Source organism: Chiloscyllium plagiosum, chromosome 2 (genome assembly GCF_004010195.1).
Source record: "Chiloscyllium plagiosum isolate BGI_BamShark_2017 chromosome 2, ASM401019v2, whole genome shotgun sequence".
NCBI lineage: Eukaryota > Metazoa > Chordata > Chondrichthyes > Orectolobiformes > Hemiscylliidae > Chiloscyllium > Chiloscyllium plagiosum.
The window spans coordinates 140,917,311-140,928,447 of NC_057711.1; the positions used below are offsets into that span (position 1 = coordinate 140,917,311).

At 42.6% G+C, this 11,137-nt stretch overlaps 1 protein-coding gene across 2 annotated transcripts in view; it reads right to left on the reverse strand.

The window, feature by feature from the left end:
- The window catches only part of LOC122564602 (zinc finger and BTB domain-containing protein 5), a 35,482-nt gene extending 24,585 nt beyond the window's left edge, over window positions 1–10,897 (reverse strand). Inside the window, exon 1 of one of the 2 annotated variants that reach the window (XM_043719694.1) lies at window positions 10,384–10,897. The gene's annotated coding sequence lies outside the window, so the exon portion shown is untranslated. Of the gene's footprint in view, window positions 1–7,923; window positions 8,303–10,383 lie in introns of those variants that run through there. The other variant, XM_043719702.1, reaches the window with a different exon arrangement.
- Window positions 10,898–11,137: the final 240 nt, after the last annotated feature.

The window sequence follows — 11,137 nt, forward strand, 5'->3', positions numbered from 1 at the left end:
AGATGTTACCTAGTATGGTGATGAAACGTCTGAAAATGAACCTTCCAGCTCAGCGAGCAAACCTACGTCCAGAGTCTGAAGTATTCTTCTGACCTGCTTGAGCAATATAATTGATTTATTTGTGGTTCAATCATTCACCCATCACACCTGTGCTCCATTGTCACAACTTGTTCTCACAGACTGTCAGAGCAGTTCTGTTCACCAGTACTATAACTGACAGCTAGATGGTGAAAGGGTTTAATGCAACCTTTTAAAAACCTTATGTACTACTCGTAACCTGTTTGGTTTAAGTTAATTATATTTACCAAGCCAAAGTGCATAAGATTCTCCAATTATTTCAGAAAGATAGGGGACTTCCTTTTTATCGTCACAAGGATCATTAGCTCTAGCTAAGTAAAATGTCACTTATAGCCATGAGTCGTGGGGTAAATAAAAATCAGAGAAGCTCAAGACATTAGAATTAAAAGGAGAACAAACACCTCAAAAGGATTGCTAGGCAGCAAAAATAGGGCAAGGTGAGGTCAGGGGAACTTGAAAATAAGATGAGCACTTTAAAATCGGGCATTGCTTGTCCTGGAGAAAATGTATCTGAGTGAGCACAGGTGTGATGGGTGAATGATTGAACCACAAATAAATCAATTATATTGCTCAAGCAGGTCAGAAGAATACTTCAGACTCTGGACGTAGGTTTGCTCGCTGAGCTGGAAGGTTCATTTTCAGACGTTTCATCACCATACTAGGTAACATCTTCAGTGAGCCTCTGGATGAAGCACTGCTGGTGTTTCCTGCTTTCTATTTATATGTTTGGGCTTCCTTGGTGATGTCACTTCCTGTTCTTTTTCTCAGGGGGTGGTAGATGTGATCCAAGTCAATGTGTTTGTTGATAGAGTTCCAGTTGGAATGCCATGCTTCTAGAAATTCGCGTGCATGTCTGTGTTTGGCTTGTCCCAGTCGAAGTGATGTCCTTCCTTATATGTATGTAAGGGTACTAGTGAGAGAGGGTCATGTTCATGTATCCTTGTGGCTAGTTTTCCGCCTGTTTGTCCAATATAGTGTTTGTTACAGATCTTGCATGGTATTTTGTAAATGACATTAGTTTTGCTTGTTGTCTGTATATGGTCTTTCAAGTTCATTAGCTGCTGATTTAGTGTGTTGGTGGGCTACCATGATGCCAAGGGGTCTGAGTAGTCTACCAGTCATTTCCAAGATGTCTTTGATATAGGGGAGAGTGGCTAGGGTTTCTAGATGCGTTTTGTCTGCTTGTTTGGGTTTGTTGCTGAGGAATTGCCGGTCTGTGTTCATTGGGTACCATTCTTTTTGAATACACTGTATAGGTATTGCCAATCAATACAGTACTCAGCAACAAATCCAAACAAGCAGACAAAACGCATCTAGAAACCCTAGCCACTCTCCCCTACATCAAAGACATCTCGGAAATGACTGTTAGACTACTCAGACCCCTTGGCATCATAGTAGCCCACAAACCCATCAACACACTAAATCAGCAGCTAATGAACTTGAAAGACCCTATACAGACAACAAGCAAAACTAATGTGATTTTCAAAATATGGTGCAAGAACTGTGACAAACACTATATTGGATAAACAGGCAGAAAACTAGCCACCAGGATACATGAACATCAATTAGTTACAAAACGGCATGACCCATTCTCAGTAATATCCTCATATACAGATGAAGAAGGACACCACTTTGACTGAGACAACACATCCATCCTAGGACAAGCCACACACAGACATGCATGAGAATTCCTAGAAGCATCGCATTCCAACCAGAACTCTATCAACAAACACATTGACTTGGATCCCATCTACAACCCCCTGAGAAAAAGAACAGGAAATGACATCACCAACCCAAGGAAACCCAAACATATAAATAGAAAGCAGAAAACCCCAGTGGTGTTTTGTCCAGGGGCTCATTGAAGATGTTACCAAGTATGTTAATGAAATGTCTGAAAATGAACCTTCAGTGAACATACCTACATCCAGAACCTCAACCATAGCTACACATCTTCTCAAAATTCACGAATACTTCAGACTATCCTTCTGCAGGAGAGAATATACTCAGCCAAATCCCTAGGGAGAACACTTCTCCATCCAAAACTTGTTCCAGAATTATTTAAAACCCAGCTTTGAAACAAAATGATTGTGTTGTATGAATCTATTCCATCAATACATTTTGGACTCACCTATCAGAATGGGATTTCTCACCAGGACAAATAAAACACATTCAAATGAAATAACTGGGTTAGATATTCATCAACAGTTCTCCATGAACATTATCCAAATACACAGTTAAAACACATTATCCAAGTAACAAGCAATCACCAACAAGACAGACACTATCCCCAACTTCAATAGCACAATTAAAAAAACTATAATTGCAGTAATGTTACAAGATGAGTAATCGAGAGTTGATGTGCTCTGTACATAAATTCAAATCCCACCACTGCAGCTGGGAAGTTTAAATAAGTCGACATTAACAAGTCAGTCTTAAGAATGATCATTAAACTACTGGATTCCAAAGAACATATCACTAATGTACTTTTGGGACGTGATTGTCTTTCACCCTTTGTGGAACAGGAGTTCTGCAATCCTTATCCAGTCTGGCTGATATGTGACTCCAACCACACAGCAATATACCTGATTCTTAACTACCATCTGAAATGGCTGAACAAGCCACTCAGATGCATCCAACCCCTACAGAAAAGTCAAACATAAAAGAAAAGAACACCAGATATCAACCTTAGCATTGGATACATTTAAACTGGGACATCTGCAGGCGAAAATCAATTCCACCAAAATCTCTAACTGCCTGGCCAGGGATATCTCTCACTCTACCATTACCAACAAGCCAGAACTGCATAGGAGTTGAAAAGCAGAGGCAGCACACACTGCTGCCTCAGTATAAATAAGCAATGCAATACACAACAGATCAAAGTTTGACAAAGACTGCCACATCCAGTCACAAATGATGTTGCCAACTAATTGGAGAATCCACATGTATACCCATCCACAATGAGTGGGGAACCTAAAGGTTGACAAGTCTGCAATGACTCTGAGCCATAAGTTCCAAATGGATGATTGATCTCAGCATCCTTCTGAGGACCACAACTTCACAGATGCCAGTCTTCAATTCAACACTGCTGACTCCCCAAAGCCCACTTGCCATATAAAGGCACAAATTAGTAGTATAATGTGACACTTTCCACTTGCTTGGTTGGGTGCTGCTCCAACAACATTCATGAAATTCAACGGCATCCATGACAAAGTAGCCACTTGAATGGTACCTCATCCACTTCCTTAAACATCAAGAATAAGGGCAGCAGGACACATCAGAGCAGCACTATTTCACCTGGCCAAAACAACATTCAGGAAGCTTGACACTATCCAAAACAAAGCAATCAGCTTGATGAGCATTTCTGTTACTGAATTTACACCTTTATGACCTTACAGGAGTGCTTTCCTCAAGTCAGGCTTGCTTACTTGAAGAGGAATTAGCAGTACCATGAAGCAGTGGTAGGAATAACAAAAGAAAATTTACCAACTGCACATTCTCATTCTATGAATGACAGCAACCTAGCTTTAATATGTAATACTATTTCATCATTATTGCAACATCAAATATAGAGTATTAGGAATCATTGGGAGTATCACAACCTCCTAAGTGTGATCCCAAACTTGAAAATAAATACATAATCCAAATCTATACACACATATGTATTAAAAAAAAGTCAATGAACTTGTCATGGGGCGTTACAGTCAAACCTACAATCAGTCATTTAAAAGAAAGAATCCTCGTACTTAGAAACAAAGCATTAGGAGGTCAAGCTGTCTTAGAATCAAGCACATTTCAAATATACATTATGGGGCAAAACTTTAGGGCTATTGAAAGGCTTACAAAGCTTTTCTATAGGGTACAATAAATGCTACATTATAATGCACCACCTATCAACTCCAACAGATGTTTGCATGCTTATATGCAATGCTGGCAAGGATGAATAAAATGGTTCAGCTCAGGAGGGGCTTATTCAGACCTGCGTGCTTATACTAATGATTTGAAAAAGCTACCCAATTAATTCCATTCCTTTGCATTTCCCCCAAAAGGCCTGCAATTTATCCTGTTGAAGTATATATTTGATCCGTTTTGAAAGTTCTTGCCGAATTTACCTCCAGCACCTGCATAAGCAATACATTCCAGATCATAACTCACTGCCCAAAATAAAAAGAAAACTTTGATTTTGCCTCTGGCTCATTTGCCAATTATCTTAAATTTATATTCTCTGGTTTCTGATTCTTCTGCAACTGGAACCAACTCCTCATTTACTACCAATGCGTTATAATTTTGAATAACTTCACTAAATCTCCAGTTAATTTTCTTTGCTCCAAGGAGATTGACCTATGTTTGTCAAGTCGTAATTGCCAACCCAGCAAAAAAAAAACTTGTTCACACCACACTTACTCAATGGGGATTTTTCCTTCTAGATTTAAAATATTGTCTATTTAACTCTTCCAACAAATGACCTATAAGAGTTGTCAACTTCCTGTTCATTTTTTCACCTGTTTTCTCTGTTCTTAACTTTACCTGAAACTATCAACTCCAAGATAGCGTACTGCTTCCTGGGCACCAGGTTTCAAATATCATTCAACCCACTGACTGTTCTCATCTTTCCCATCTCTTTTATTTGCCAATCTTCTCACACACCTCCCTGTAGCATTGACACTAGTTATGAGTCAACCTCCCCCAATAATTCTCCCTCATGGTCCAGCTCAATTGGCACTGTCTTTGCTTGGCTTCAGTCTTTATCTATCGATGGTGGTCAAAGCACCAACGTTTCTCCAAGATTACATTTGTATTATCATACCCAGACCTTGATTACATACAAAACGTAGACATCACAAACACGTGAATTTTCAACTCAAAAAGGGCAGATGGAAGTAACTTTAAAACTGAATCATTCCAGTGGATGTAAACAACATTCGATGCACCACCCATTGAGACCTGACAGCCCCAAAACCAAATCCCAACCAGCATGAATCATGCTAATCCTAACTAGGTTAATATCGGACCTCAACATCCCTGGGGTGGGACTCGCAAAAGGACTGTACACAGGCAAATTACTGGAGGTCAATTAATATTTCAGAATAGTATCCCAGCAGAGATCAGAACTTTCAGGAACATAAGACACTGATAGCTCATTGTCAATTCACTGTCGCTTATCTAAACTAATAGCAGGGAAAAAGGTTTCTTTCTTTACCAGCAGTCAATTTTATCCTGAGGTAATCCTGGTTAACATGTTTGAAATTCATCAACTCCGATGTGTTTATGAAGACAAAGATTTGGAAAACAAAATCAAACAGCCACCAGCTATTTTTGAACCTGGATCAAAATGCAATGGTGCAGGAAAGCATGAGCAAAAACAAAGACACATGGATTGCTTTTTGTTGCACTGCACAATGCCAACAGGTCAGTATAAGCATACATTGATGAATGAATGTTGTGTGTAATCTGGCCTTTCTTGCAGACAAGACCCTTTTTCATGAGAAGATTCCTTTTCTCCCATTCCCTAGGTTTTACTGCATGATACAACATTAAAGGGCCAGCTAAAAGCTGCGCTGACACTGGACACAAGAATGTACATGGGAACAATTGAAAGTCAGTCCTCCAATTCCTTTCCCATATCAGTACAACTAACACTCAGTACATGAGAGGTCCTACTCAAATATTCTTTACATTTCATGATTTGAGGTAATGCAGCTCTGGTATGCTGTTTACACAAACCTGTTGACGCAGAATTCATATTAAATAAAAACCATTTAAAATCAAATATTCCCCAGAGGTACAGTAATGGTCATTACATGGTAAGACAGATACCTGCAAAGATCACCACCTGCAAGTTCCCCTTGAAACCAATCACCATCTTGACTGGCAAATATATCACCACTGTATCACCATCACTGGATCAAAATCCTGAAAATTCCTTCCCTAACAGAAAAGTGGATTTACCTACAGCAATGTGGACTGCAGCAGTACAAGAAGGCAGTTTATCAACACCTTCGAGGGCAACTAGGGATGGGGAATGAATGATGCTCATCCAGCAACATCCACATTCATAGATTCATAGAGATGTACAGCACGGAAACAGACCCTTCGGTCCAACATGTCTGTGCCGACCAGATATCCCAAGCCAATCTAATCCCACCTGCCAGCACCTGGCCCATATTCCCTCCAAACCCTTCCTATTCATATACCCATCCAGATGCCTTTTAAATGTTGCAATTGTACTAGCCTCCACCACTTCCTCTGGCAGCTCATTCCATACATGTACCACCCTCTGCGTGAAAATGTTGCCCCTCAGGTCTCTTTTATATCTTTCCCCTCACCCTAAACTTTTGCCCTCTAGTTCTGGACTCCCAACACCAGGGAAAAGACTTTGCCTATTTATCCTATCCATGCCCCTCATGATTTTATAAACCTCTAAGATCACCCCTCAGCCTCCGACGCTTCAGGGAAAATAGCCTATTCAACCTCTCCCTATAGCTCAAATCCACCAGCCCTGGTAACATCCTTGTAAATCTTTTCTTCACCCTTTCAAGTTTCACAGCATCTTTCCGATAGGAAAGAGACCAGAACTGCAAGCAATGTTCCAACAGTGGCCTAACCAATGTCCTGTACAGCTGCAACATGACCTCCCAACTCCTGTACCCAATACTCTGACCAATAAAGGAAAGCATACCAAATGCCTTCTTCACTATCCTATCTACGTGCGATTCCACTTTCAAGGAAAATTTTAAAAATAGTGACCTAAAAAGTTCAGAGGCTAGGAATTCTGCAGCAATTAACTCATCAAACAGCCTAAAGTTGACTCCAACATCATAAAGACACACATTATACATGATAGAATGTTCCCCATCATCTGGATTAGTGCAGCCCCAATACACTTAAGAGATTCGATATCATTCAAGCAAAAGCAGCCTGCTCAATCAATTCCCCATGCACCAACTCTCTCCCCTGTCAGCACACTGTGGCTATTGTACTACAGTCTACAGTATGCACTGCAATTACTCATGAAGGTTCAGTTTCTCTACCAACTAAAAAGGTCCACAGTAGCAGATGCCATCACCATCTGCACATTTCCCTCCAAGCCACAGACTACCCTGACTTGGAGTTATAATTGCTGCCATTGCTTCAATCTCTGAGATAAAATTCTGGAACTCCCTTCTTAACAGCACTGTGCATGCACTTACATCTCATGCTCTGCAGCAGTTTAAGAAGGCACTTACCACCATCTTCTGAAGGGCAATTAGGGATCACCAATAAATGCTGGCCTTGCCAATGTTCACATCCTCAAAACAAAGAAAGGCACGCTACCCAAATTGGTAAACTATAGCTCAATAATCCATGTTGATTTCACTGAATCAGAGCTTCCTTGTTCTCAGGTTTAATTTGAACTAAATTGGATGGAAGTCACTGACTGAGGCTTCATCGGAAATATAAGCCTACAAACAATTCCAAAAAAGGAAAAATTAAATCACAGGAAAGGAGAGAACAAGAAGCTGACCAAACTTGTGTTCATTTAATTCAATTTCTCCTTATGCATCTTTGTTCTCATTGAGATTGGTGACAGAGGGAACAGTGGTTTCTGAGGGCTCCACGCACAATGCTATTTCGATCAGTTTGGATTTACCATTACATACTCTTCTGAAGGATTTTCCAAAACATATTTAAACATTAATCAAAATATCCAGAGCAATTCCTTCGTTATAAACTCACTGTCATTACATCAGTCCACCAACGTCAAAAAATCTTCCAAAAAACCTAAGTAAAACGATTGCATAAAATTCAATTTCTAGTACTGTAGATGGATACTGGAGAATCAAGGCAGTGCTCTCAGGCAGTTCTTACCTGATTAAGCTTCACACTATGCCGACTTACATCAGGATGTGAACCCCTGGGCTACCACTCCTTGCTACTGCTCGCTCATGTATTAAATTAACTGGTATGTGGCGTAGTCTGACCCAGAGAAAACAATCTGACCGTTCAATCTGCTCGGAAAACGGATCGCGTCCCAACTAGGGGACTATTTATTTCCTCATGCTCAAGATGCGGGACAGGCATCTTCATTCATTACCATTCCACTCGACCCTGCAAAACACTGGCGGTCCACCGAGAAATCCTGCGCGCAGTCCATGCAAAGACAGCAGAGTAACTGAATCTACATTTGCGAACCGGGAGCATGAAAGATTAGCACCATCGGCCAATGCATTCGCTCACTGCCTCCTTCCTTCCTCTCTTCCCCTCCCCCGCTTCCTCGGCTGTTTAGACACAGGATGCCGAACGCCTTTTCCTACCAGCCTGAAAATGCACTGATCTGATCTCCCTCTCTCACACACAACCCGCGCCTGCCCAGCATTGGCTGTGGCTGTTTGCAGGAACTGCGATACAAAGAGCCTGGGAGCTGTTGCCACTCCAGTATCGAATGGACAGGGGTGCCGATGGCTGCCCAATGCTTTGTCAGTGTCTGCTCAGTTTGCAATGCACCGTTGAAGCGAATGTACCATGTGAATGGCCCGCATCCAATTCATTTGCCTAATAACGACGCATTAATACTTTATTTCTGCATGGATTCACTGGATGTGGATTCAGTGCCTGCAATGACAGCTCCAACTCAGCGCTGTCCGGATACAATGCATTGAAATCACAGCAAGGAAACCAATTCATTCCGATACTTAAGGTGGAGCGTGAATTTCAGGCAGATGAGGCTGCTCCTCCGAGCTCTCAAGAAATAAGTTCAGATCATACAATCAGATTGCAATAGCGTGAACCACGGAGAAAAGATTAACAGGGTTGCCAGTTGAGGAGACTAGTCACTCGGGAGATGCCTGGGCTGCTGCCTCAACGGGGATACTCCTGATGCGCAGGGATATCCTGGCCAGACTTTGGAACATAGCTTAGGGAGTATGTATATGGGATGCCGTGTGTGTATGTGTGGGGGGTGGGGAGAGAAGGGAAAAGAGGGAAACAATCCGCATTTCTATAGTACCCTAAAACATAGTGAAACGTTCCAAGGCACTCACAAAAACATTCAAACAAAATGTTTGACACCAATGTTACATAAGGAATTACTAAACCATTGAAATGTGTTGGATGTAGGTTTGCTCACTGAGCTGGAAGGTTCATGTTCAGCCAAAGAACCCAAACATATGAATAGAAAACAGGAATTATTAGCAATGCTTCATCTGGAGGCTCACTGAAGATGTTACCCAAAGAAACCCAAACATATAAATAGAAAGCAGGAATCATCAGCAATGCTTCGTCCAGAGGCTCACTGAAAATGTTTCGTAGTATGGTGAGGAAACATCTGAACATGAACCTTCCAGCTCATTGAGCAAATCTTCATCCAGAACCTCAACCTGAGCTATGAATCTTCTCAAAACTCGCTAGTAAAATGTGTTTTAAGCATTGTCCTAAAGTAGGACAACTACGGAGGTGTAAGGGAAGTGATGCAGAGTTCAGGGTGTCAGCAGTTAAACGCACACTTGACAACTGTCAAATGAACAAATCAGAGATGGGCTAAAAGCCAGAATTTAGCACACAGGAAGGTGGATACAAGACGTCTCCCTAGGATGTTGCAGGGTCAATAGGAATTATGCAACTGGATGACAGGAAACTGGATGAAGAGAATGTTGAGGAGGGAGGATTATTTGATTTGATTTGTTGTCACGTACCTAGCTACAATGAAAAATTTTGTTTTGCGTGCAGTACAAGCAGATCATACCATACAAAGTGCATTAGTATAGTAATAGTATACAATGTTACGACTGCAGAAAAGGGCCACAAAGAGAGATCAACATTTAAATTTAAAATTTGAGAAGTCCATTCAGAAGTCTAATAACAGTGGGGAATAAACTGTTCTGGAATCTGTTGGCACATGCGTTTAAGCTTTTGTATCTTCTGCCTGACTGAGGGGGAGGGGGGAGTGGGCACGGGAGGGGGAAGGGTGGATTGGGGAGGGGGAGATCCTGGATAGGATGGGGGCCCTCTGGAAGTGAAGGGGGGGGGGGGGGTAGACATTACAGGGTTTGGGGACCCTAGAGAAAAAGGGATGATAGAGACCCTGGGGAGTAAGGGGACATGGAATCCCTGTTAAGTGAAGAGTGGAATGCAACCCCTGGAGGTGAACGGTGAATAAAGGGGGCTGGGGGCTGGGGCTGGGGCTGGGGACGGGTAGAAGTGTGCGGGTGTACAGATGTGTCGGGGGGGATGTTATAACGTGCACCCTCGCGGAGTTCGCGGCCCCCTCATTGTGCGCTCACCCCCATCCAGCGCATGCGCCCGGCCGGCTCCGCTCGCGCTCTCTCTTACCTGAGGCGCGCGCTTCTTCCTCCCGCGCTCGGGGACAAAACAACGGGCGCGTGTGAGCCGCGTGTGGCTGCCGCCGCTCCCGGGCGACAAACGGAAACCGACCGGAAACCTGGCCCGGAGCCGGAAAACTGCACGACACTGGGCCAGGCGCCAGCTTTTGTTCAGCTGTGACTGAGACCGGCAACGAGCACCACCTCCTCCTCCCCATCGGCCTCTGACAAACTGTCACCTTTCACTCGGAAGCGGAAACCACCTTCTCTTGGATTGACATCGGGAGCATGGCACCTTTTTGTTCCTAATTGTGTGTCGTTGCTTCAACAGGAGGCAAAGACAAACAGTGCAAGCAACATTTAATTGATAGCTGTGTACCTCTGAAGAATTAGGTCTTAAATGTAGTGCAGTTGTTAAATTAATAAGTTTTATTTTCGAAAGAACTTGCATGTCTTTATCGCACGACGTATAAGAAGATTCCAGCAGATAATTAGGGTGGAGAATGGATTGCCTGGAAGTGTGATGAAGGCAAGTTTAATTGAGCTTCTAGATAATGGTGCTCATTTAACAAGCTAGTCATGGAGTCATAGAGATGTACAGCATGGAAACAGACCCTTCGGTCCAACCCGTCCATGCCGACCAGATACCCCAACCCAATCTAGTCCCACCTGCCAGCACCAGGCCCATATCCCTCCAAACCCTTCCTATTCATATACCCATCCAAATGCCTCTTAAATGCTGCAATTGTACCAGCCTCCACCAC